Source organism: Ceratotherium simum, chromosome 9 (assembly GCF_057802395.1).
Source record: "Ceratotherium simum simum isolate JZ-2026a chromosome 9, ASM5780239v1, whole genome shotgun sequence".
Classification (NCBI taxonomy): Eukaryota; Metazoa; Chordata; class Mammalia; order Perissodactyla; family Rhinocerotidae; genus Ceratotherium; species Ceratotherium simum.
Genome location: NC_141908.1, coordinates 81655268 through 81679044, shown reverse-complemented (window position 1 = coordinate 81679044; position 23777 = coordinate 81655268). Strand labels below are relative to the sequence as shown.

At 44.2% G+C, this 23777-nt stretch overlaps 1 protein-coding gene and 1 long non-coding RNA gene across 7 annotated transcripts in view; one reads left to right on the top strand and one right to left on the bottom strand.

Annotated features, from left to right (window-relative positions):
* Positions 1 to 3717: 3717 nt before the first annotated feature.
* On the bottom strand, positions 3718 to 5011 carry LOC147916363 (uncharacterized). Its single transcript, XR_015553256.1, has 2 exons — positions 4929 to 5011; positions 3718 to 3945 (listed from the first exon to the last, which is right to left on the bottom strand). It is a non-coding gene; the product is annotated as an uncharacterized LOC147916363 (long non-coding RNA).
* Positions 5012 to 5210: 199 nt separating this feature from the next.
* The window catches only part of CMKLR2 (chemerin chemokine-like receptor 2), a 41726-nt gene continuing 23159 nt past the window's right edge, over positions 5211 to 23777 (top strand). For 3 of the 6 annotated variants that reach the window (XM_087435690.1, XM_087435691.1, XM_087435688.1), the window contains exon 1: positions 5222 to 5799. The gene's annotated coding sequence lies outside the window, so the exon portion shown is untranslated. Of the gene's footprint in view, positions 5800 to 6111; positions 6249 to 23777 lie in introns of those variants that run through there. The other 3 variants (XM_087435692.1, XM_087435689.1, XM_087435687.1) reach the window with 2 other exon arrangements.

The following is a 23777-nucleotide window of genomic DNA, read 5'->3' as shown; positions in this document are numbered from 1 at the left end:
TTTAAAAAATAATATCCAAATTCAGTAAAAAGAAGTTTGTCTGTGGACTAAAATTTACACTTGCCAAACAAAAAATAGTTCTCCTGGCAGCTCCCTGTTGGTTTCACCGTTTTACATTTTAAATACAACTAAAAATGCCAAGTGGTGGCGTGGAATAAAGAGGCTGACGTGCCTTCAGCTCTGTTCTTCGTCTTGAGCACGACTGTCCGTCGTGTGTGTTTCAGATCTACTGTCGAGATGCACATGCAGCATCTCAGTGGAAACACAACCTGCACAGTGACTTGGACACTTTATCAGCTTCATCTCAATAGAAAGCATCCCTGAGTCCACGCGTGGCACTGGGGTGGCTCTATCATTGGGAGATTTTTCAATTAACTTCCGTGTAAAATACATTGTCTATTAAAGAATAAGTAACAAAAATTAAAATAAGAATAATTAACTTTCATGTAAAACATATTGTTTATTAAAAAATTAAATTTTAGATATATATAAGTATATATGTAATTAAAACTCACAGTAATCCCAGCAATGTTTTTAGAGCTTAAGCCAACAGAAAATTTTTTGAGGGAGGAGTATTTCATCACCGCCCTTGTTAGAATTGCTGGCACCCCGTGACCACAAAAGCAGAAGGGCTTTGGCTGGTCTGACACTGCTTCTCAGTACCCCACAGCAAACTCACTCACTGCCCGCACGGGCACGTCCCTTCCAGGCCACCTGCCTTGGACACCACTGTTCCATAGTTCAGCTGGTGAAAGCTGGTTTTGCTAATTTAATCATATTTTATAATGCATTCAGGTTTTACTAGGGAGACGTAGAGGATTCATATTTTTTAAATGAACAAACCTAACATCTCTTATGCAATAAAAATGATTGCCCAATGATTTATCTTTCTGTGTACTCAATTTTCCTAAATTGAAGAGACTCAACAAGAAAAGAATTAGGAAGGGAGTCGAGGCAGGAGTGCAAATTCCTGGAGGGTCCAGATGGATGCTGTCTGAGTGGGGAGGGCCAGGGAGAGAGGTGTGGAGCTGGAAGGAAGGCCAGCCAAGAGCAGTCCAGGGTCCTGGGGCAGCCTCTCTCAGCCAGCTCCAGCCTATCCTTGTGGGACGCAGGCCTATTGTTACTCAAATCTGGCAATGTTTTCATGAGAAGCCGGTAATCTAAATGGCTATGGAAGATCTCCTGATTTTTAAGTGATGGAAATTAATTCAAGCTCTAGAAAACACTGAGTAGCCAGACAAAACAGACCCACAGCTGCAGGACACCGCGGGCCACCGTCTCCTGACGAAAAATGCAAGGAGTCATGGAACCCGGAAAAGAGGTCCGGAAAATAGGCTTTATTCTCCTATCCTTTTTCTTTCCCAAAGTGTGACATGTTAGAAAAATCCACGTACACTTACATCATGTGCAGAATCTGCAGTTTAACGAGGAAAGCAGCATAATTAGAGTAATGACTGGGAGCGGCCTGAACTCCAGAGCCGTCCCTTCTCTTGAATTGGGACCAGGGACCGTGTCACGGAGATGCGGCTGACTGGGTGACACACACCAGACCTGTTTAACCACTGACAAGCCACATTCTCTTTCCAGGGCATGAGTTAAAAGATCATTTACCTCCGTGGTTACAAACAGAGGAAATACTTCTTCCAAGACTCAGGGTCCTGTGGCCGGTTCCCCCAGAGAAATGATGAACCACAAAGAGGCGGAGCACAGAGCCCCAAGCCCGCCCTCAGCTCCCCCAGCTGCAGCTCAGGGGAGAGTTTGCTTCGCCCTCCGGGGGCTTCAGGCCGGGCCTTCTGAGATCGTAGCTAAATCCTGGCGTGTAGATCGCATTTGATTCGGCGTTGGGCGAGTTACAAGGGAAGGCTCATTCAACTTGGCAGTAGCAGTGGCAGCTGTCCCCCACGTTTCCGCAAGGCAATCACGGCTTTGTGCCTCTTAATTAGAAAGATGTGCCGCTGAAGCCTCTAACCTGCTCCCTGAGTGTCCTTAAGGCCCAGGGCCTGCAGGGCAGACAGACGTAAAGGCAAGAATTTGGAGGAGGCCTTGTCCTTAGGAATTCTGAGATCTAAATGGCATGGAAGCTGCCCGGTAGGGCCGGGTGGGTGTGGCCCCTCGGGGTGACCTCCTGAGTCTGCGGCCGTGAGTCTGTTTCAGCCCCTCGGAAAAGCTCTGCTTGGTTCCAGCCTCACTGTTCAACCCAACAGAGGCCCCACGTCTCGTCCGGGCCCGCCCACCCTGAAGAGACAGGCTGGAGGACACTGACCCAGGGACAGCCATCCCCCCCGTGTGACAAGGGGAAAACTTGAAGAGGAGGGAAGTCTCTCCATTTTTCACAAATCAGCTTCTTTTATAAGAAAATATTCATTTGTGTAATAATACCTCTTTTCCAGTTGTTATGTTCTGGGCTGATTTTTTTTTTTTTTTTCATAAACAACGACAAAAAGCTTAGAAACGATCATTAACAATAATCAATGTGACCCAATTGTATTCTCCCAAAGATCTGTTTCTGAAATTTCTATCACCAGAGTATTCAGGTATTGGGGGCAAGGGTGCTGTTTTAACATCAAACCAGAAAGGAAAAGAACTATGGCATCCCTGATCATATGACACAATGGGAGGCCATGCTGCTGACCCCAATTTTGTCTGGTGGGGTTGGGGTGGGGCGAGAGATTGACTGTCTTAAAATAGCCCAATCCATTCTCACTATTAGAACATCACTAGAGGGGCCAGCCCAGTGGCTTAGCAGTTAAGTGCTCACTCTCCGCTGCTGGCGGCCTGGGTTCGGATCCTGGGCGCAAACCAACGAACCGCTTCTCTGGCCATGCTGAGGCCGTGTCCCACATATAGCAACTAGAAGGATGTGTGACTATGACACACAACTATCTACTGGGGCTTTGGGGAAAAAAAGGGAAAAAAGAAGGAGGATTGGCAATACACGTTAGTTCAGGGCCAGTCTTCCTCAGCAAAAAGAGGAGAATTGGCATGGATGTTAGCTCAGAGCTGATCTTCCTCACAGAAAAAAAAAAAAGGACATCACTAGACTAATACAAAGCTCCTCTTTTAAAATGTAATCTCTTCAAAAGAACAATTCTCTAACAGTGAAATTTCAAGCATAAGTGGAGAAAAGATATTTTTAGGGAAAGAGACATCCTGCTCCCAAAAACAGTATGATAGAGGCACTGTGTCCCTTCTCCTCTGAGCACAGCCGGCCCTACAGGCCTGCTCACGCACACACGCCCTCTAGAGACCCCACAAAATCCTAACACAGCAGGTTCAGAGAACTTGCAATGATTTAGAAAATGGTAGAACTGTCCTGAAATCTTTTTATCTGCCAGAAGTTACTCCTGCCCCTTCGTTCCCTTCACTCAGTTCTGGAAACATCTCTTCTCACAGAGAGACAGATAGTCTAACGGCCAAGTCTCTTGAAAGCATGGTGTGTGGAGTCAGAATGCCTGGGGCTGAGCTCCGACTCTGCGACCTACGACCTACGACAGAGGCTCTCAACAGATCTCCCGGAACTGACACCCCCACCCCCACCCCCCACCCGATGCACCCCGCAGCCTGGCTGACGTCTGCTGCAGCATAGAACTTGCGGGGGCAGGTGAGTTATCTCCAGCTCGTCTGAGCGCTGAGATCCAACTCCTTGTGAACAGTGGATCAACTACATGCAGGCCTCACATGTCCATGGGCTCCTCAAACACACAGCAAACTCAGGGCTCATTGGCTAAGAGATTTATTTATGGCTCCTGATTTCTTTGGACCAATTTCAGAGCTAAGTAAGCATATGTTTCAACTCTGTCGTTTTAGGCAGTAGCTAGAACATAAAAATAAAAATGCTTATGCTCTCCTGGGTTCCAGTCTGGACTGTGCTGGAACTCTTCCGGGCACGTGGTCACCGCTCGCTGAACGTCGACTCTCTTGTCTTCTTTCTCAATGCTTCCTGCTCTGCCACCAAAAAATAAACACAAAACCACGTAAACTAACCACAACTTCCTGAAATTCTCCTCAAAATGTCTTTTGTGGGTGAAATTATGCTTTTGTGTGATTACAGAAGATAGCATTTAACTATCAGTAAATACTGATATTGCTGATACGAAAGAGCGGGGGCTGGTGGCCAGACCTGAGCCTCTAGCCGGCGCTCCACCATGGCCCCCTTGCACCACCACGTCCGTGCTCAGCACTGAAAAGGAAGATGCCACGATGATTAATGGTGGTTATTTCTGTGGAATGAAAGGACTGGGGCAAATGTGGGGGAGTGTATGTCTTTACAGGGCCGAGGGATATTTGTATTTGAAAAAGCGCACCGGCCCCCCAGGACTATTCCAATGGGCTCCCATGGGCTCCCACCCCACCCTCCCCCCACAGTGAGGATCTCTGCTTTCGATTTTCTAGACTTGGTCTTGTAGGGGAGGAAAAATAATTTCCTCTCTACCTGTCATTGTTCTTGGCTAAGACCTCCCTGTAAAAAAGACAGATTAACAGGAGAAAAAAGCAATTTTGGTTATGTGCGTACAGGAGCCCCACAAAGATATGAGACTCAAAAGGCGGCCAGAAGATTGAGGATTACAAGCCACCTAGAGAGAAGGAAAAGGACAGGGGTCTGGGGCTTAGAGGGGGGAGGCAATTCCCGGAAGGTGAGATGAGGAATGTTGGGTAAACAAAGGTCGTCCCTGCAGTGAGGGTAAATCTGTCGGGTGGGACGGTACTGGTAACAGCCCCCTTTCTACTGCAAAGTTCCTTTATAAACAGAGATTTCCCTCACAAAAGGGAACTTCTACTCCAGTTTCAGAGCTTCCTTTGTGTCTGCAGTTTCTTAAAAATAATCAGCTCAAAACAATCCTTGTGCCAAAGAGGCGTGTTTGCGGTGGCGCAGTCTATGGCCCTGGAGTGTCTCACACAGTGAAACCCTGCTCTTCTCCGGAGCTCACCTGAGTGTTCCACACGTGCCTGACGATGTGCCATGACCTGATAATGCTCACTTTCCAATGTCACCTGGGCAGGCTGCTGTTAGACCTCACAACGCTCGAGCTAGCTCTGCAGACGGCAGCTGACCACATCCAGGCCTGCTCACATCGGCCTCCGTGCTGCTCACCCCTGCATGTCTGACTTCTGAGTCCTGCCTCAGGGACACGGGTGAGAGGAGGGATAAAAGGCAAACCTCTAGCTTCCTCAGAGCCTGGGAAGTTCTCTCTCAATCCACCCAAGTAAAGAAATAAATACTGAAAGACACACTTGACTAACATGATTCCGCTTCTCACCACCAGAAGTACGCTGACACCCCATCGGTAAGCCTCGCGCATGAGCCCGACCTCGGCCGTGTGTTTGCAGGGCTCTCCTCCGACGTGCTGAGGGTCTCTTCCTTCCCCCTTGGAATGAAGTTGAACTTGACTTTTCATAAGCAAAAGCCCAGCCCGACAAAGGAGGGACTGGAGCCCCCTCCGTCGCTGCTTTTCAGCCTGCGGCCCTGCAGCCAACAGCAAGGATTTCCATTCAAAAAACAAACCTGTTACACCCGCAGTCACTGAGCTCCAGACCTAATCTGCGCAGTGTGTTCCTTTGCTGACTTTTTCCTGCAATTCATGAAGAACTTGTATGGGGTGGGGGGGAGGACAGAACCACATAAACGAAACCCAACATCCTTCTCCACAGGGGCATTTCAAAAGCCAGATAAAAGCCAAAAGAGGAGGCTGGGAGGAGAGCGTACAACGCAGCCGCTCTGAAAACCACCCCCCATTTCGTTCTGGAGCTGAGGTTACACCCAGGCATCACAGCGGCGTCTCTCCTGCAGATTCACTGCTGGTAAGTGCTTCCTTGTTTGTTTTCCTCACACTGGCACACGTGCAGCTGACCTGGGGAGATTCCTGCAGACAGTTTATTCACAAAACAAGAGTGTGGACTAGCCACCCGCTGGCAAAAAGGAAAAAGTCTCCTGATGGTTTAGGAAAAGCTGTGTGCAGAGTCTGATTTTGGGTCCTGTGAGGAGTTTTTAGGGAAGATCCTAACAGAGTTTGCTACAGCTGCTGATTAATCTAAAACACTGGGAGAACATGAGGCCGTGGCTGGGGTGGAGGGTGGGAGGGCAGAGAAGAACTTTCAGTAACTTCCTCAGCTTTACCTAGAAAATTGCAGCCCACGAGTGTGGGTTTAAGTAGCCGTGACTCAGAACTAGTCAAGCCTCACTGTGGAGAAATCCAGCAGGAGACAGGGTCTCTCGGGTGAAAGCTGAGTCTGCCCTCTTTGACCACAAGGTAGGAAAAAGTTCTAAATTGAGTTATAATTGGGTTTGGTTGTCCCCCCCCCCTCTAAGATGAATAGCTTGTGATTCTTCAAAACAAACATCGCTTTGCTTTGCTGCATGTTTGAAGCCAATGGCCTGTTTGAGCAACGGGCGGGGGCTCTCCCAAGGGAGGACAGCGGAGAGGGAGCTGGGAGGGGGGCTCCGCTGACCTGATGGTCCCTTTGCTGGTCAGACGACTGCGAGCACCAGTGGCTTTTTGTCTAGTAGTTTATTCTTTCCTCCAAATGAAAGCTAGTGAAAACCAAATGAGGGTTTGACAACAGAACTTGCGTCAGCAATTACTCTCTTAGATTGGCCCTTTGCACTTAAACTCATTAGCCCAAGCTTCCACAAACTTGTTGCTAAATTAAATCCACTAGTATTTTTCTGTTTGTTCTGTGAAAAAAAGGCCAAAGGACCTTTCTCTGGGTCTCAAGTTACCTAGTTCGAGTAATTCCTCTTACTGAATGATTCTCACCCTGTTTGCACATCGTCCAGACCCTGAATGGATTTTAAGTTTTTTCATGGCCTTTACTTATGATTTTACCTGAGACTGAAGTCATTTAGTTTATGAAAGAATGTCATACATTTCTATGTTACTTTATCACTAATTGTCATCTCCCTGACGTAGAAATTTAACCCAATATTCTGCTTTCAAAGGCCACAGCATTTGGAGCTAACCTTCAGAAGTAATTTTAAAAGGAGAAAAGCTTCATGCTCAAAGATTTTTTTCCAAATTATTTATAATTTTAAAAAATCAGAAGCAATCTAAATACCCCACAGTAGGAGGCTAGTTAAGGAACTTCTTATGTATCATCTCAATGAAATATTTGCAGTCATTAGGAAATCATAATGTGGAAGGTTATGTAGCATCATGGATGGGTGCTTATATTACAATGTTAATGATTATAATTACATAAAAAATAAATGCAGTTAAAAAAATTGAAGAAAATATGAAAAATTGACAATAGTTGTGTTAAGCTGATGGCCCGCTGACGGTTTGTCAGGAAGGAAAAACTTTACCTTCTTAGGTTCAATTCCTGAGGGCCTGCAAGTTAAACTGACAAAAGACAGATTAGCAAGAGAAAACACAAAATTTAAGCACATATTTTATTAAGGTACATAGGGGAGTTCACAGAAAAATGTGATTCAAAGGGATGATTAGAATTTGGGCCTTATATACCATCTTAACAGAGCAAGGGAAGGAGAAATGTTCTTGCAGGAAAACAAGAGACTTCTTAATAAGGGAATGGTAGAGGAAGAAAGGGCACTTATGGGAAAACAAATGACTTTTTAGAAAGACTAATAGGCCTTTGGTAGAATAGATGGGTGATACGTGATAATGTCTGCTTAGGTGTGGTGTGGAGATTTCTCATCTCTGGTGATAAGAGTCAGTCTTCCCTGGTTGCGCCCAGGGAGGGGATTTATGACAATTAAGTTCTTCTGAGACCTCAAATGCCTTCTGATGCCACTTTGATGCCACTGTGGCATAAGCTGGACTCCTTCAGGTGATATATTCCTTCTTTTTCACCCAAACTTTCTCTAACAGTCCATTACTTTTATTATTTAAAAACTTTATAATATTGCAAATTCCTATCTATTTTTTTCTTCAGGGCTCAATTTTCATATAAACCATGAAAAGTTAAACCCTTCAATCTGTGGGGGCTCTGCAGTTCTAATTTACCTGGTTTCTTTGGTGACATTAACTTTAGTAAAGGTTTCTGCCTCGTAAAACTTCTAATAAAAGTTGTAAAAGCTAAGACCAGGATAAATACTGATGGTACAAAAATTTAAAAGATAGGAAAAACATTAACTAATCAAATGAAGATGCTAACATAGCATTCTCTTAAACTGGACAGTTTCCGAACACGCCTCTCGCCTGTGGCCGCACAACATCTTTACATTTGCTGTTTGATTTTGCCTGTCACCCCAGAGCTCCAATCCCAACTCTGCCTCCAGCTTGTTTCTCGGCTGAGGCAGAGCACACTCTGGATCTCGGGTTCCTTTCCTCTAAAATAAACCTGCTGGGCTGGTTCTTTCCCTTTTCTTGACCTCTGCTTGTTAAGTCATCTTGAAGTGCAGTGTATGCAGTGGGCGCCCAGCACATGTGGTCGGTACCTACTAAATATTGGGAGAGACACATCTTTTACTCAGGCTATTTTTTCGTGTTCTTCAGTGCTCAGAGTATGTTCTGATTATTCCACTGATACTCATGTAAGATGAAAATGCTCCTCATTGTTAAAGAAAATGGTGTCAGTGGGAACACAGTACACATGATTCAGGCACAACTTTCTCCTGGATATGCTGAGTCATCCGTCAGCCAAATGAGGATGTTGTCCAGATGGTTAACTGGAGCATGGAAGGGCAGGGGTCACACGGGGCCTCGCTTTGCCCGGGGAAGTTTCACTGTGAAGCAGACTGACCCAGGGGAGAGCGAACCGTCCAGCCTTGGTCTCCTTGGCACCCCGTTCAGCAAACACTTCAACAGGCCCATGTGACCTTGAGTGTCTGAAACGCTGCAGACAGCAACCCTACAGCACGAGTGCAAACACAGACTTTGGTTTGTGACAAAGGAATTCATCAAGTCAAATGAATAAGGCCTGCTAGGGCTTTCTGAACGGTTTAAATCTTGTTTTGTTTTAGTCTCCGTTTTCACCTCCATGTTCAAGCAAAGGAAGATGGAGGTTGGAAAATTTGGTAGTTATTTGGAAGTCTGCTATTTTCCATATTTTGGGGAGGAGGGGGTTGTTCGTTTGTCATTAACTGAGAGAGGCCACGTCACAATCATTCAGGCAAATATGGACTGAAGCCTTGGCCAGTGTGGTGGGAGAAGACACAGGATTTTAGTGGAAGTTCTCACCCTTTAGTGAGCTTCGAGTTGTGCTGCCTGGGACACAGACTTAAATTATACACTAAAGGGTTTTAAAAGTGTGTAGTTCCTGCAGCATACGCAGTTCAGAGAGGGGAGGGAGGGAGGGGAACGGGAGTGTGCAAGGTAACAGGCCAGGGAGGAGGTGAGACTGAGAGGTGAGCATTGGTGTCCCATCAGAGATGAAAAGACATGGACTTGACTGAGCATCCAAGGGCGTGTGCCCACCAGAAGTCCTTCTGGCCTGAGGAGCCTCGTGGAAGGACTTGATGGGGGGAGGAGCCCAGAACAGCTGTGGACCTCCGAGAGGAGGGGGTGCGAGAGCAGTGGGCAAGTGAAAATTCCTAGCTGTTTCCCCCAAAACGTCAGGGCACAAGCAGCCCTACTTCAGGTCTCCTCCACCTCCAGCCCAACGCCCTCACTTTAGCGCACAGCTCCGCCCAGCTTTGACAAGGCAAGCAGCCCCGTGCTCTGGCCGTGCTCCTGATAGTCTTTGCACCCAAGAGGAGCAAACTGGTGTACAAACACGTGTGCTTCACCTCCTGGAGGCCCCGAAATACTTTCTAGTGAACTCTTCTCAGAGATGATATACTTATTGGGCAAACGCAGTGGGTTCTGCATCAGCAGGTGGGGACACCCCAATGAACCCCGAATTAAAACTCTAAATACTACCCCCTTTGTTCCCATTGTCAACGGGGAAATTTTCAGGTTACAGTAGAAATGTATTTGTATGGCACTGTCCACTTTTCACTGTGCTATTTCGACAGCACTGCCGACTGCTCTCCTCTAGGGAACCCACATCTAACTCAATTCTGCAGAGAAGGTTCTCACTTAAGTCCTGAACACCTGTAACACCAGTGGTGCTGATCTATATACCGTCTTTCCGAATTTAACCCAGCCAGTAATACAGCTGTGCTCAAAGCCAGGCTAACCCAAGTGGGACCAGGAGGTCGCCAAGTGGACTTTGCTTTGGGTGCAGTTTTTGAATTGAAGACTGGGGTAGAGTAGGAGAATTCAGGCCCACAATGGATCAGGTGCGCATTCTTAGAACCAAAAACGGAGGCCTGGTTGGGATCACCGGCAAAATGGCTGCCCCTAGACGACAAAGTTGAAAGTGAGGTGAAGCCAGAGTCGTTCATTCACGAAGTTCAGACGTAAAGAATTCGATAAGCAGAGGTCGTGGTCTCCCTCCGGAATCCTGCAGAAGCAAAGCAGGTCTCATGTGTGCTTAAAACGGCCGCCAGGCCTACTCTGTGAAGTTCTAATTGTGTTTCTTTTTATGCAAGAAACAAAAAAGTTATTAAAGAACTGTCCGTGGTCAACCAGTCAGTCACTTAGTATAATGACTGAATCAGCTGGGTATGGTTCCTCCATTTTAAATGCTTTACACAGTCGCATGCAGTAGACCCTGGTACTCAACAAGAAGTGATCATTACAAACACGTGTAATGTAATCATCAGAAAGTGTCTGAGGAACACTAGGGGGTGCCTCAGGTCTTGGGATACGGGCAGAGGTCACAGTGAAAGGAGGACTCCGTGGAGAAGGACTGTGCAGGGAGCTCTGCAGCCCACTGCTTGGAAGAGACAGGGAGCCCCAGTCAAATCTAATAAATACCTGTGGGGTTGAATTTTCATTAGGGCCGATTCGTCCCTAAAGACAGGAAAAATAATTTGTGTATAAAGTTAGATTGTTGGGCCCAGAAGAGAGTGCTTATAAATAGGACACCCTTAATTTTTCATGAAACTTTCTGTTTGGCAGTTTTAATAATAAACCTCTATTTGAGTGGGAAAAATGTGATAACAGAGCATTCTGCTTAATTGTATAACTAAGAGTTGACATAGTTTTTTCATTAGGTTGAACCATATAAAAGTGCTGTTATTTGATCTTGACTGTTTTTGACCAAAAAAATGGCAATTTCTTATGCTTCAACATAAAACCTAGATTACTAATTTAATAAAAAATAGTTTGATATATTTATATATAATTATTTCTTTTGTTATATAAATATTTGTTTGATCTGTGTTTTTTATTTATACACATTATATAGTTAACTCTATTTAACATTAAAACTGTACTAAACGTACTATATTTTGATGATTGAGAAAGCACTTCCCCCTCAGTCACTAAACTTATGGAGCACCCATCATGTTTCCTGCCATCTGCTCTGTGCTTGAAACAGGAGGATGAGTAAATGTCCTTGCCTCGAGGCTTTCACAGTTCAGTAAAGGAAATAAACACATTACCAGATTATTACCGCAGGAGGCCTCATGTACAGGATTAAGAAGGAAACCCCGAGACCAGACAGACCCAGAAGTATTGTCTCCGTGATACGGGGCAAGAGGGCCGGGGCCTGACGCACATGAAAAGCCAATACTTATGGCACCAGCTTTTGAGAAAAGAAAAGGCTTTATTGCGAGGTCGACTATGAAGGAGACAGGAGGCACGGCTCTCAGATCTGTCTCCCCGATCCAGGGTTTGGACGAGACTTTAGAGGTTGGGGAGCAGGCTGGTATGTGGAAGCACTGGCGGGGCAGGTTCCATTTGGAGGGCTTTACACATTTTTGGTGAGTGTGGAAGGGGCTGTAACACCAGATCTTCCTGGACAGTGGGCCCCTCGCTTCTGAGGAGAGTCCTCATGTCCCGGTCCTTTGGTTCTGTGGGGGGAGAATCTTTGGTTCCAGGGTTACCTACGGTCAAGATTTTCCCCTCTGCACTCGCTCCAGCTACATGACTGCTGTGTGGGCTTGCTGCCCATGCAGGGTGACTTTCACGTTCTGTTGCTAGACGGGTCAGTTTAAACTGGTCCCTCGGTTACGTGGGCTTCACCACTTTTGCTAATTGCCCAACCTCCCTTAGCCTCCTGGAAATGGTAATAGTCCCTCACAGGACTGTTAGGAGGAGAATTAAACGTGAAAATTCGTGTAAAGTGCTTAGCATTGTGTTGTACTCAACAAGTACTCAGGAAACGTTAGGTATGACGGTAATCTGTTAAATGCTACTTACATAATTAGATGTGCTTGCTATTTGCTTCCTTTTGGATGTAGTTAGATAAACTGGTTTTAATTATAAGCAATATATGACTAGAGAACTATATGGTTTATAGTGAACTTGTTTGCTCTTGGTAACAGTTTGGAGAAAAATCTCATCATGTTTTCCTGGAAATTGGACCTGTTTTCATTCAAAAGTCCTGGTCTAATTAAGTGGCTGAGCAGATTTAACACATCTCTCAGGAGTGAGGCTAGCTTTCTTAGGTGTTCAACATCCTTTTTAACACCTTTAGTAGGAAAGAGGAGCTGAAAACAGGAACTAATGGAGGCAATGATAATTAAGTACTTAAATTCCCTTCTCAAATTCCCCTTTGCCTTCTCAGACAAAAATAAATGTTAGTTATTGCCAAAATACCCATGGGCATGAATGCCTTTTATCAAAACCCACTGAACAGTCTTTCGGCCAGTCAGTAAATGGTATTGAGTTCCACTCTTCACCAGGCACTGTGCTCGGCTCTGGATGTGTAAAGGTAACCAAACCACAGTCTGATGTTCATCAAATAAGCCTGCGAACACATAGCTGAAAACTGTGAGTGAAGAGCAAGGAGCAGGGACTCTGGTTTAGGCTGGGCGGAGGCTGGAGGTCAGGCGAGAGTCCACTTAGGAAAGTAGTGTCTGAAAGTACAGCTCACTCTGTAGAAGTCTGGTGATTTTCTCCTTAATTCCAAAACCACTACCAAGTTCAGGAAATAAAAGCTTAGTCAAATCAATTGTTTGGTTACCTTATGGAAAATACTAAGTTGATGTCAATTATTGATTCTATTATCCAATAGTGCAGATAAATATTAAACATGACTTTAATGTTTGTCTTTATGCCCCATATGGGCTTTCATTTCATGGCTTGATTCGAAATAAAACCATTCACTTCTGGAGTGATTTGATCACAATCAACACACACACAAAGTGTATACTTAATTACAGTTCTTTACATGCACTAACCAAGAAGATGTGAAAAATTTAGAAGACGATAAAATGACTAAGCTCTCTCTACCCTCTCCTTCTGTGTCTGGGAGGGATGCCTTGCTCTGGAATATTTCATGTATAAACATGGCATTTCTCCATCATTTGCCTCTGGTTTTTTGAAAGATTGAATGAGGAGGGGGCATTTCAGCACACACATGAAACTGCTGGTCTCATAGGAGGGATTATAATATCCCCAACACTATACGAAAGTGGTATTTTCAGATTTCCTCAGAAATGTATTACATCTCCCAGAACACAGAGAGGAAAAAAAATAATTATAGAGTATCTCTCCATTTTAACTTTTTATTAGAATATTTGTAAGAAGATTCATACTCATTTATTTCAGCCTTAAATTAGCAAAAACCTGATTTTTAAAATCTAGATCTATTTTCTAGCCAGGGCAAATGGACCCTGCTCAAATCCGCTGACTGCTCTCAATAATTTCCTAAAGAATGACAGTTTCTGGGGCCGGCCCGGTGGCGCAAGCAGTTAAGTGTGCGTGCTCCACTACAACGGCCCGGGGTTTGCCGCTTCGGATGCCGGGTGCACACCGACGCACCGCTTGTCAAGCCATGCTGTGGCGGCGTCCCATATAAAGTGGAGGAAGATGGGCACGGATGTTAGCCCAGGGCCAGTCTTCCTCAGCAAAAAGCGGAAGATTGGCAGATGTTAACTCAGGACCGATCTTCCTCACAAAAAAAAAAATGACCGTTTCTTCCTTTTTATGCTTTGCTCAAGCAATCAGTAGGTAACTTATTCATAAACCTAAGAGAATGCCTTTTTCTTTGGAAAAGCTGGGTTTTTTCTTGCTAAGCCAGACAATTGATGTGTTTTCTAGCCAATTGAATTATAGCAAATCAGTGAGATTACAGCAAGAAGCCCAGCTATGTTGTATTGATCTCCATCACAAGAAATGAACTCATTTACACAAGTCATTTGGTGCAAAATAAACAAGACTCCTTTAGCAGAAGAGGATCAGAGTATCCTACTTTGGAAAGGAAGGAATGAGCACAATGTAGCTTTACTGTAACAGCAGGAAACCATTATTTTGTTGCTCATGGTGGTATCTCAGCTGATGCTTTCCCTTAGAATGAAACATAAATCCCAAATGTTATTTTTAGATAACAAGCTCTCTTTAGAGCCATTGATCATTAAATTAGCTGGAAGCCCGAGAATTTGCCACCTTTCAACAAAGTCATATGTTAGTTATGTGCATTATTTCATGATGCTCCCTAATGACAGGATTAGTGAAGCAAGATCATAGCAATGACATTTCACAATTGGAAAGCTCGTCTGTGAGCCAGACACTGTGCTAAACTCACACACATCATCTTGTGGAATTCTTACAGCAAACTTCCAGTGGTTTACTGATGCGTTTTCTCCCCCCATCACAGACTAAGAAACTGGAATTGATTGTAATTGAAAAATGATATGGTATCTGTGACCACTGTCTCTGATTTGCTATTGTAGGGAAGGAAAAAATATCTTTTCTTCCTCCTCTTCTGAATTCTTGACTGGAGCGCCTGTAACAAAAGACAGGTTAACAAGAGAAAAGCCTACAAATTTATTTAATGTAAGTTGTAGGTGACACGGGAGCCTTCGTAAGAAAAGGAAGACCTGAGGAAACAGTAAACCTGTGTTTTTGCGCGAGGTTTGATGAAGAGTAGAAGTTGTGGAAACATGATAGGATGAAGGGTGTGAGCTAAGGGAGTAAACTGGGGAGACAGAGCAAGGCCTGTTTGTCCAGACTCCTCTCAGCATCCGTCCTTCCTCAGAGACAAGGATGCTCCTTCCTTGGGTACAGGGAGGGTCAGAGAATCCTCCCTGCACCTGCTGTTTCTCAGACTCCTTCAGCTTAAACAATTCAATATGCCAGGGGACCATATTTTGGGGGTAGCGTGTCCAGAGTCCCATCAGTACCTATGTTGGATTGAGGGAAAAAATGTGAAGTAGTACCTACAAATTAGAAAACAGGAAATAGAAGTCCACCCTGAATAGAGGGAAACAGGAAATGGGAGACTGGAGATAGAGAAGAAAATTATAATAGTCATAGAGGACCACGTATCAGACGCTGAGCTTCACGTAATTGCCTCATTTCATCCTCCTAGCTGCTAAGTAAAGTCTATATTATTATTATCTCTATCTGACAGAGGAGAAATGGGGGCTTAGAGCTTTTGATGAACTTCCCAAGGCCTCACAGGTCGGTCTCAACTGACACCGCAGTTAGAAAGCAAGGTCTGTGACCCCAGGGCTCTAGTTCCTAACCACCATAAAATCCTGCCCAGAAAGGCTTCTGGATTAGTAACGGTTTCTGGATTACATCGAAGCACTTGGTGAGGATGGACTGGTGGGAAAGAGGGAGGTTTAGCAACTGGAGAGACAGGGTTCCGGAAGAGAAAGAAGACAGACATGGAAGACTGGGGAAGGGAATGCAGAAATAAGACTCGACTTGATGTAAACACCCTAGAAATATGTAGTTATCCCAAGGGAGGGTTGAGCTCGGGCAGTTACAGGTTAGGTGTAACTGGACGTCTTCGGTGGCTACTGTATCCCACTCTGGCGAGGCAGATCGTGTCCTCAGGCCAAGGAAGGCATTCTGTGCTCTCCAACTGCAGCGCTGATCAGGCAAAGCGCCACATCTAACCAATTAGCTTGGAGTTTGGGGACGGCCAGAACATGGCTTGGCTCCCTTCCTCCGTGTGAGTAGCTGCAGCAGCCATCAAAGTGGCCTCAGACTGACTCAAAAAAAGAGATCCAGAGAGAGAGGAAAGGAGAGCTGCACGTACTCGAACACTGTGTTAATGTTCTGGCTGTGCGGTTATGATCACCTTGCTTACTGTCTCTCGATTCCAGCAGCCACTTTAAGGACCCAGCTTCTAACACACAGTCCTTAAAGAGAACAGAGAACAGAGAGGGATGAAGGGCAGAGAGCCTGGGATCCCTAAAGAAAGAATTTGCCTCAGCAATGCCAACTTGTGGTGGTGTCAGAATTCTCTCCCCTTAAACCCTTCCCTGCCTGCCTGGTATTGCACTTAACCCCGCTCCTCTAAGCAAGTGCTTGCCCGTCCTGATGTGCAGTTCCACCATCATCCTAGAGCCGAAAGTAAATTTAGGTTTTGGAAATTGAGTGGACCCAAAAGAAACTTCATACACATTTTTTTTTAATGTTACCCACACCCCTACCCTTTTCTCCCTATCTCAGTTGTCCTCCCAAGGTCAGACCAACACTTTTGGGTTAAAGACTTACTAAAAGATAATTTTTTTAAAAATTGAGCTCACAGATACAGAGAACACACTGGTGGCTGCCAGAGGTGGGGGGTGGGGGGTGGGCGAAATGGATGAAGGGGGTCAAAAGGTACAGACTTCCAGTTATAGGATAAATAAGTCATAGGACGTAACACAGTGCTGTGACTATAGTTAATAATACTGTATTACATATTTAAAAGCTGCTCAGAGGGGCCAGCCTGGTGGCGTAGCAGGTAAGTTCACAGATTCCACTTTGGCGGCCTGGGGTTCACCAGTTTGGATCCTGGGCGCTGACCTACTCACGGCTCATCAAGCCATGCTGAGGCGGCGTCCCACATAGAATAGCTACAACTCTACAACTGTGATACACAACTATGTACTGGGGCTTTGGGGAGAAAAAAGAAAAAGAGGAAGATTGGCAACAGATGTTAGCACAGGGCCAACCTTCCTCAAAAAAAAAAAAAAGTTGCTCAGGGAGTATATCTTACAAGTTCTCATGACACACAAAAAAATTTTGTAACTATATATGATGATAATGTTAATTAAATTTATTGTGGTGATTATTTCGAAGTATATACAGATATCAAAGCATTATGTTGTACACCTGAAACTAATATAATGTTATGTGTCACTTATACCTGAATAAAAAAAGAAAAAAAACCTAAAAAAACAAAAAACAAAAAAAGACAATTTTTTAAACAAGTAAATCATGACTCCCATATAAATATAAAATTAACATGTGTCAAGGTTTTATTAAACTCATTAATTAGTGATAGAATCAGTAAGATGTTACAATGGGTTAAAAGGAGAATTTGGTATGATACATATAGGCCATCAGGAATGTTGACATGGATTTATAAGCAGTTGCAAAACGGGTCGGTATTCACAGAACAACAATCAGTCGCATTGCGCTGGACACCATTCGCTTGTGTTTCTACGGACAAGGATCATTTGCAGTATTATAAGTTGTCTACACCTTGCACGATTGTAAAACACTCAAAGGCAGTGACAGAGAGAACCTGACAGAGCACACCAGACCTGATTCCCAGGAGTCTTTTTGCCCATTTCACAGTCCTTCACCATCTTTCCTGACAGGCCCTAAATACTGAAAAAATTATGATAGCCTTCTTCATATGTAATTCGATATAAAAAATACTAAACCAAAACTCACAAATTTCATAATGAAAGTAAAATAGCTTCTTTCTAGAATTTCTTATTGCAAAGTTATGGAAAAATCTGTGGAAGTTAACTCTTTTTAATGTTTCCCTGCCTCTGCTTTGCTAGTGGGCTGAGTTGGCTTTTGGAGCGATCCTCCCCTCCCGGTCACTTAGCTCTTGGCCGCATGGTGAGTCTTTGGTAAAGTCCTCTTGTGGGCCGAGCCCTAGGGTAGGCCAACGGCTGAGTATTTCTCAATGAAATGAATCTAAGAAAAAACTGCACAAAACCTTACGCAGTGCTGTCTCTGTAAATGGGTAGAACATGTGAAAGGACACCAACCATAGGTCGTACCTTTCAGGACACGGACACCTCGTGAGTCAGGTCTTCCAGTCACCTCTTTACTAAAACCACTGCCCTGGCTTAGTCCAGTGTTCCACCTCAGGGGTCAAGAGGCCGAGGAGTGTGGTCCTTTATAACAGTGTGATAAGATGCCACCTTGAAAACACTTCGGGTATTTGCTGAGTGTGTCAGTTAAAAGGATAGTTTTTTAGTATTCAGCACAAAATAACTGGTTACAAATTTAAACAAACTATTTTAAATAAAAGTTGCCTCGGGAGCAAGCAGCTTTCTAGATTTGAAAATGAGAAGGTGGGGGCTGGACAGGAGGATAAAGATGAAAAGCGAAGGCTCTTGTTACCCTGGGCTCCACTCTCTGGTTCTGAGCTGGAAGTAGAAGCAGTGAGTATAGTTCAAGTAGACCATACAGAAGGCTCTGAAACTACAGCAGCGTGGGTCTCAGGGTGACACTTGCAGGTTAGGGTTGAGTCTGGGGCCACCAGCACCATCAGCAAGCCCCCAGTGGTTTCTCATGGTCATAGGAAGGACACTTCACCCAGCCCGAGGGGCAAACGTCCAAACAGGACAAAACGATGCGGGGCCTGCTGCCCGCCACGTCCACGTGTCTCCTGCTCTCGTCTTGATTTCTGCATCCTGACGCTGGCTGGCCGTCTCGGGCAGCGTATTCCTTTCTGGTCCCACTACGTGCTGACACTCTGCTGATACACAAGCCGTATTCAACGATGCTGGGTTCACACAGCCCGCTGACTGCACTCCTCCACGCGTGGTGGAGCACCGGCTCTCTGGTTCAGTCAGCTCGATCCTGTGCGGTGGGTCGTCCCCCGGGCCCTCGGCTGTGCTGCACCTCTTTCCTCAGAGTCACTGTACACCTCGGTCCCCTGGTCACTGTACACCTCGGTGCCCTGGCGGGCTCCCTTCAAAGAGCTCTCTGTGCCTCCTGCTCCAGGAGCCGGCGGCACTGCCTCCAACCGCTTCCGGCTCACTTCAGCCAGACTAACTACTTGGCTGCGGAAATATTTCCAGAATTCTGATTCTCCCAACTTGCAACAGAAAAGAGGAAGTAAGCAAGAGAGTAAAGCCACATTTAATTGTGGCCACAATGATGAGAACTGACGTTTAGTAGGTAAAATTAGTAACTGCACACGATCAGCTTATTCCAGGTCTCCTGCACTTGTTCTTTCCCAGATACTCACTGAGCACATTCCGTGTTCCAGGAATTGTAGCCAAGGCTGCAGCAGAGGACAGGAAAGACAAAGCAGGGTCCTGGGAGGTCACACTGCACAGCTGAGGAGTTTTCTTAGAGTGAGGAGGTAAATAATTAACAAGTTAAAGTGTTCTACTTAGCGAGGGGAAATTTGAGGAGTCTAATTGGCATGCTAATCTGAGTTCTCTCAGTTAATCACAGATAGAGGAACCTCTAAACTCCCGCAGCAACCTGCAGGAGAGGCAGTGCTCCGAAGGCAAGGCCTTGCAAAGCTGAGACATTCCAGGAGTTGATAGGCTAGTATGGAGAACAACCATGTTCCTAAATCGAGATCGGCTGTCAACATTCTGCTCTATCTGGTTCATCTGTAATTATTTATGTATGTATATATACTTTAAATTTTTTGTTGGAAAATAATTTCAAGCTTACAGAAAAGTTGCAAGAAAAACACAAAGAATCATCTCATACCTCTTTTCCCAATTCACCAAGTGCTAACATTTCCGCCTTTGCTTCAGTATTCTCTGTGTGTGTGATGCGAGGGGATAGTTCTGAACCATTGCAGAGGAGGCTGCGTACACCTTGCCCCTTTTCCCCCCATATGTTTCAGTGTCTGTTTCCTAAGAACAAGGACATTCTCCCGAGTAACCACTGTATACTTATCAGCTGCAGGAAATTTAAAATTGACGCAATACTTTTAGCTAATCTACAATCCATATTCCAATTTTGTCAATTGATCCAATAATGCTCTTTCTGGCATTTTCTTTTTCTGCAGTACAGGATGCAGTCCAGCATCATATATTACATTTAGTTGTCATATCGCTTTAGTTTCTTTTAATCTGGAACATTTCCACCCCTTTCTTTGTCTTTGATGAATTGGCATTTTTTAAGAAAACAGAACTTTCAAAAAAAAAGTTCCTCATTTGGAGGTTATCTGACATCCATCTTGTGTCACAGGTTGAGTGCTCCTAGAAGAAGCTTCTGAGACAGAGTTTAATGATGATGTTTATTAGATTGTGCCCTTAGGATCAATACCTGTGTGTGGAAGGGAGTGGCGGGGGACAGGGACAGGACAACACACAACTGATCAGGGGAAGAGATTGAGCTGTGAGGTAGGACTGACGGCCAGACCTGACTCTAGGTGGGCCTCTGAAGCTAAAATAGACCCATCAGAATTGTCCCCCATTGGGTCAAAAAGACCAGGCCTTTCTACTTCCATTTTCTACTTCCCTGGAGTAGCACCAGTCCCTAGGGCTGCCAGCTGGAGGCTGTCTCTTCTCGACAGCTCTCCCAGGAACTAGGAAAACAAGCTTTTCCTTGAAGGGGGATCTGGACACTGCATTTCCATTCACTGCATTTCATGGTTAGAATCAGACTGTACGTTCCCAGCTGGACAACTATGTATATTTTTTCCGAATTTTTTGGAAGTAAGTATAGACTTTAGCCCTAAAAACTTCACCTTACATTCCCAAAAAAGAGCATTCTACAAAACAATATCATTAACACACCTAAGGAAATGAAAAATAATTTCTTAATGAGATCCAACTCATATTCAAATTTCCCCAGTTATTCTCAAAATATCTTTTATAGCTTTTAAAAATCAGTATCTAATCAATGGTCACATATTACATTCAGTTTTTGAGTCTTTTTAAATCTGGGACAATCCCGAGATTTGTTTTTCCATGACAACAATTTTCTAAAGCGACTAGGCCTGGTGTCCTGAAGAATCTTCCTCTTTTTCAGTGTTTTTCAAATTTGAAAGTCATAAGACTTAATGTCACAAGAAGTGAGGAAAATACCATTTGCTTTTACGTATTTAATGCAGATAAAACAATTGTGAAAGAAGTGGACTATCTTTGCTTGAATAGTAATTGAAGGCCTGCTTTTATGTTCATTATTAATTAGAGTCACTAGAGGAGTAAAGAGATAAAATGATTTATTGTACCACTTTTATTACACAGTTGTAAAACTGAATTAACTCCACTATGTGTGTGCGTACATAGCCAGATTCTACTTAACCTTCATGTCTTCTCTAACAAACAATGAAACAAAATCAAAAGCTGCTTCGTTGTCTTTGATTTGCTGGGAAGAACAGGGAATGAGGTGATTGTCTTATCCCGTAGTATACTGTATCATAATCGTATTATACCGTTACTAAAGCTTCTTCAGTCCTTCATATGTAGCACTGTCGTTATAAGCAGCTCTAATCCTCTTAAAATATCGTGCTCCATTCATTATGACAGATGAAAAAGGACATGAGACACAAGAATCTTTTCAGATTATTTCCAAACAGGCTTCTTTCACTAATGTCTTACAATTGAGCTGGTTATGAGTTTTCTGATGGAATATAATTATATCTCTGCTCGGTGTTAGGCAAAATACTTTCAAAATGTGTCAGTGGCCACCATCTTGACAATTGGCAAGATTATCTTCCTTTTTCCTCCCTCCTTTTTTCCATCCCTTCTTTTCTCCTTTTCTTTTATGGAAAGAATTTACTGTTAAACCTACATTATAGGACTCATTATCCACCCAAATTAAGATATATTCCATAAAAATTAAAGGAAGTGGGAAATATAAAAGATTATACAATTTATGTGGGATAAATATAAAACTAAAGATTTAGTGTTATGAGTAGGATAAGATATAATATAGAACAGGTCAATTTTACCTATTTTGAGCAAATCTATTTTCATTCAGCACCCTTCCTTGAGCACCCTCATTGTATTTAAGTCTCTGTACTGGACCCTTTGATGAGTCACAAATTTAATTGATTTATTGATCCATTCATTCACTTTTATAGTCTTCTAGAACTAGAACAAGTTTAGGAAGGAGAAGGAGGTGGTGGAAAAATACACATTTTTCCATAGGCGTTAAACTATGAGGTGAGCCATATTCCTCTTCGTAGATTTTATAAGGCTAGTTTTTTAAAGAACACCATGCTGTCTGGGCCAAGTGGTTTCCAGATGCACAAGGTATGCCTATTCAAACTCCCCATCCAGGTGACATCAGTGAAAATAGCAGAGTAAGGACCTCGAAAAATTCTCTCCTCCACGAAAGCAACAAGGAATGGGCAAAATGGTCAGAATCAGAACTCTGGAAATTACCCAAAGGCTTGCAATAATCTGGGGAGTGCTTATTCAAAAAAAAAAAAAGAAAGAAAGAAAAAATGGCTCAATCTCAGTGAAAGAACTAAGCTTTGTGACATTTTTAATTTGCCCTGGTCCCAACCTGGACTCCTGCTTTGTGATGTTCTTCAAAACTAAGAGCCTGAGTGCACAGGGAAGACCAGCAGCCTGGCAGCCCCTGGAAGGAAGAGAAAGGGGCTGGATCTCCTTCCAAGCTTCGTTCCCTGAGAATATTATATGGCGCATCTGGTGGCTTCCTGGAAAACCTCGCTCGCAAGACTGTCTATATTTGACCTAACTCAGAGCTTACCTGGTGTGAAAAGCTTTTTCTCCATAAGCATTTGTCATAAACAATTACAGGCAATTACTTAACTTTGTAGCTTCCTGAGGTGATGGATACCAGTTGGGGGAAAGCATTAGACCAACCAAAAGCCTAAAAAGAAAAACTGGGGAATGAGACGTACAAGGGGCTTTGAAAAGCTCTGACGCACCTGGGAATCAAGAGGCTATGTGTGTGCATAGGGTTGTGCTCGTGCCCAGGACTCTGCACATTGCCAAGACCTGAAAAGGCCCTCCGTTCTCACCTCTGGATGACTTGCTCTGTGCAAGCAGAAAGTGAAGGCTAAGGCAGAGTCTAAAGTGTACCCCCAACATGCACACAGGGCCCCTCACCAAAACTGGGAGACTTATTGGTTCCAGGCATTTAAGGAAATGTCCAGGTCCTACGTTATACCTTCCGAGCTTCGCATGGCGGTAACAACAAAGAAACGGTCACAGGGGCCTCAAGACAGCCAGTAGCTTTGAGGTCTCTGGATTCTGGCTCCCGTTTCAGTTCAGGCCATCAGGGAGTTTCCTTACTTTCTTGCCAGCTCAGCCATACATTTAAAAACGTGATTTTTACATTTAGTCCAGTGTTTTTAGAGGTTTTGTAGCGAAAATTTTCTAGAGAATGTCTAGATAACCATATTGCCAGAAACACAGCTCCACCCAGCTTTTGAGCTCTCACTTCCGCATTGGGGTTTTTGGGAAGGCTCTACCTACTTTGTCATTTCTCCTCTGAACAGAGTGAGGTGCAGAGATTGTGTAGACTGCAGTGCCTGCACTGTTGGGGAGCCCCACGTGCCTTTTTCTGCTCTTCAGCCTCAGAGCTAGGCATCAGCCAGCTTGCTCTGCTCTTGTCTTTGGGGACCCAGGAATTCAGACATGTCCCTCTCCCTCGGTCACTGACTCTACCCACTTCTCCTGGCACAGATTTCTCCAATTTCCATATTCTTTGCTCCACAAAAGTTTATTTTTTTCTTAAGGCTTTTACTATTAATCATTAAAGGAGAACAGTAAATAACAGAAACATGATGAATATGAGAAATTTACAAGCATTTCACACTTTTTAAAAGGTCATATAATTATGGTACCGATTTCCTTCTGGGATCAGTTGTCTTCTCCAATTTTCCTTTCTTAAGGAGTTGTTCCATATTTAGGTGAAGACCTTGGGGACTCTGTTTTCAAAAATGACCCTTCTTCCTAAACCGAAGAC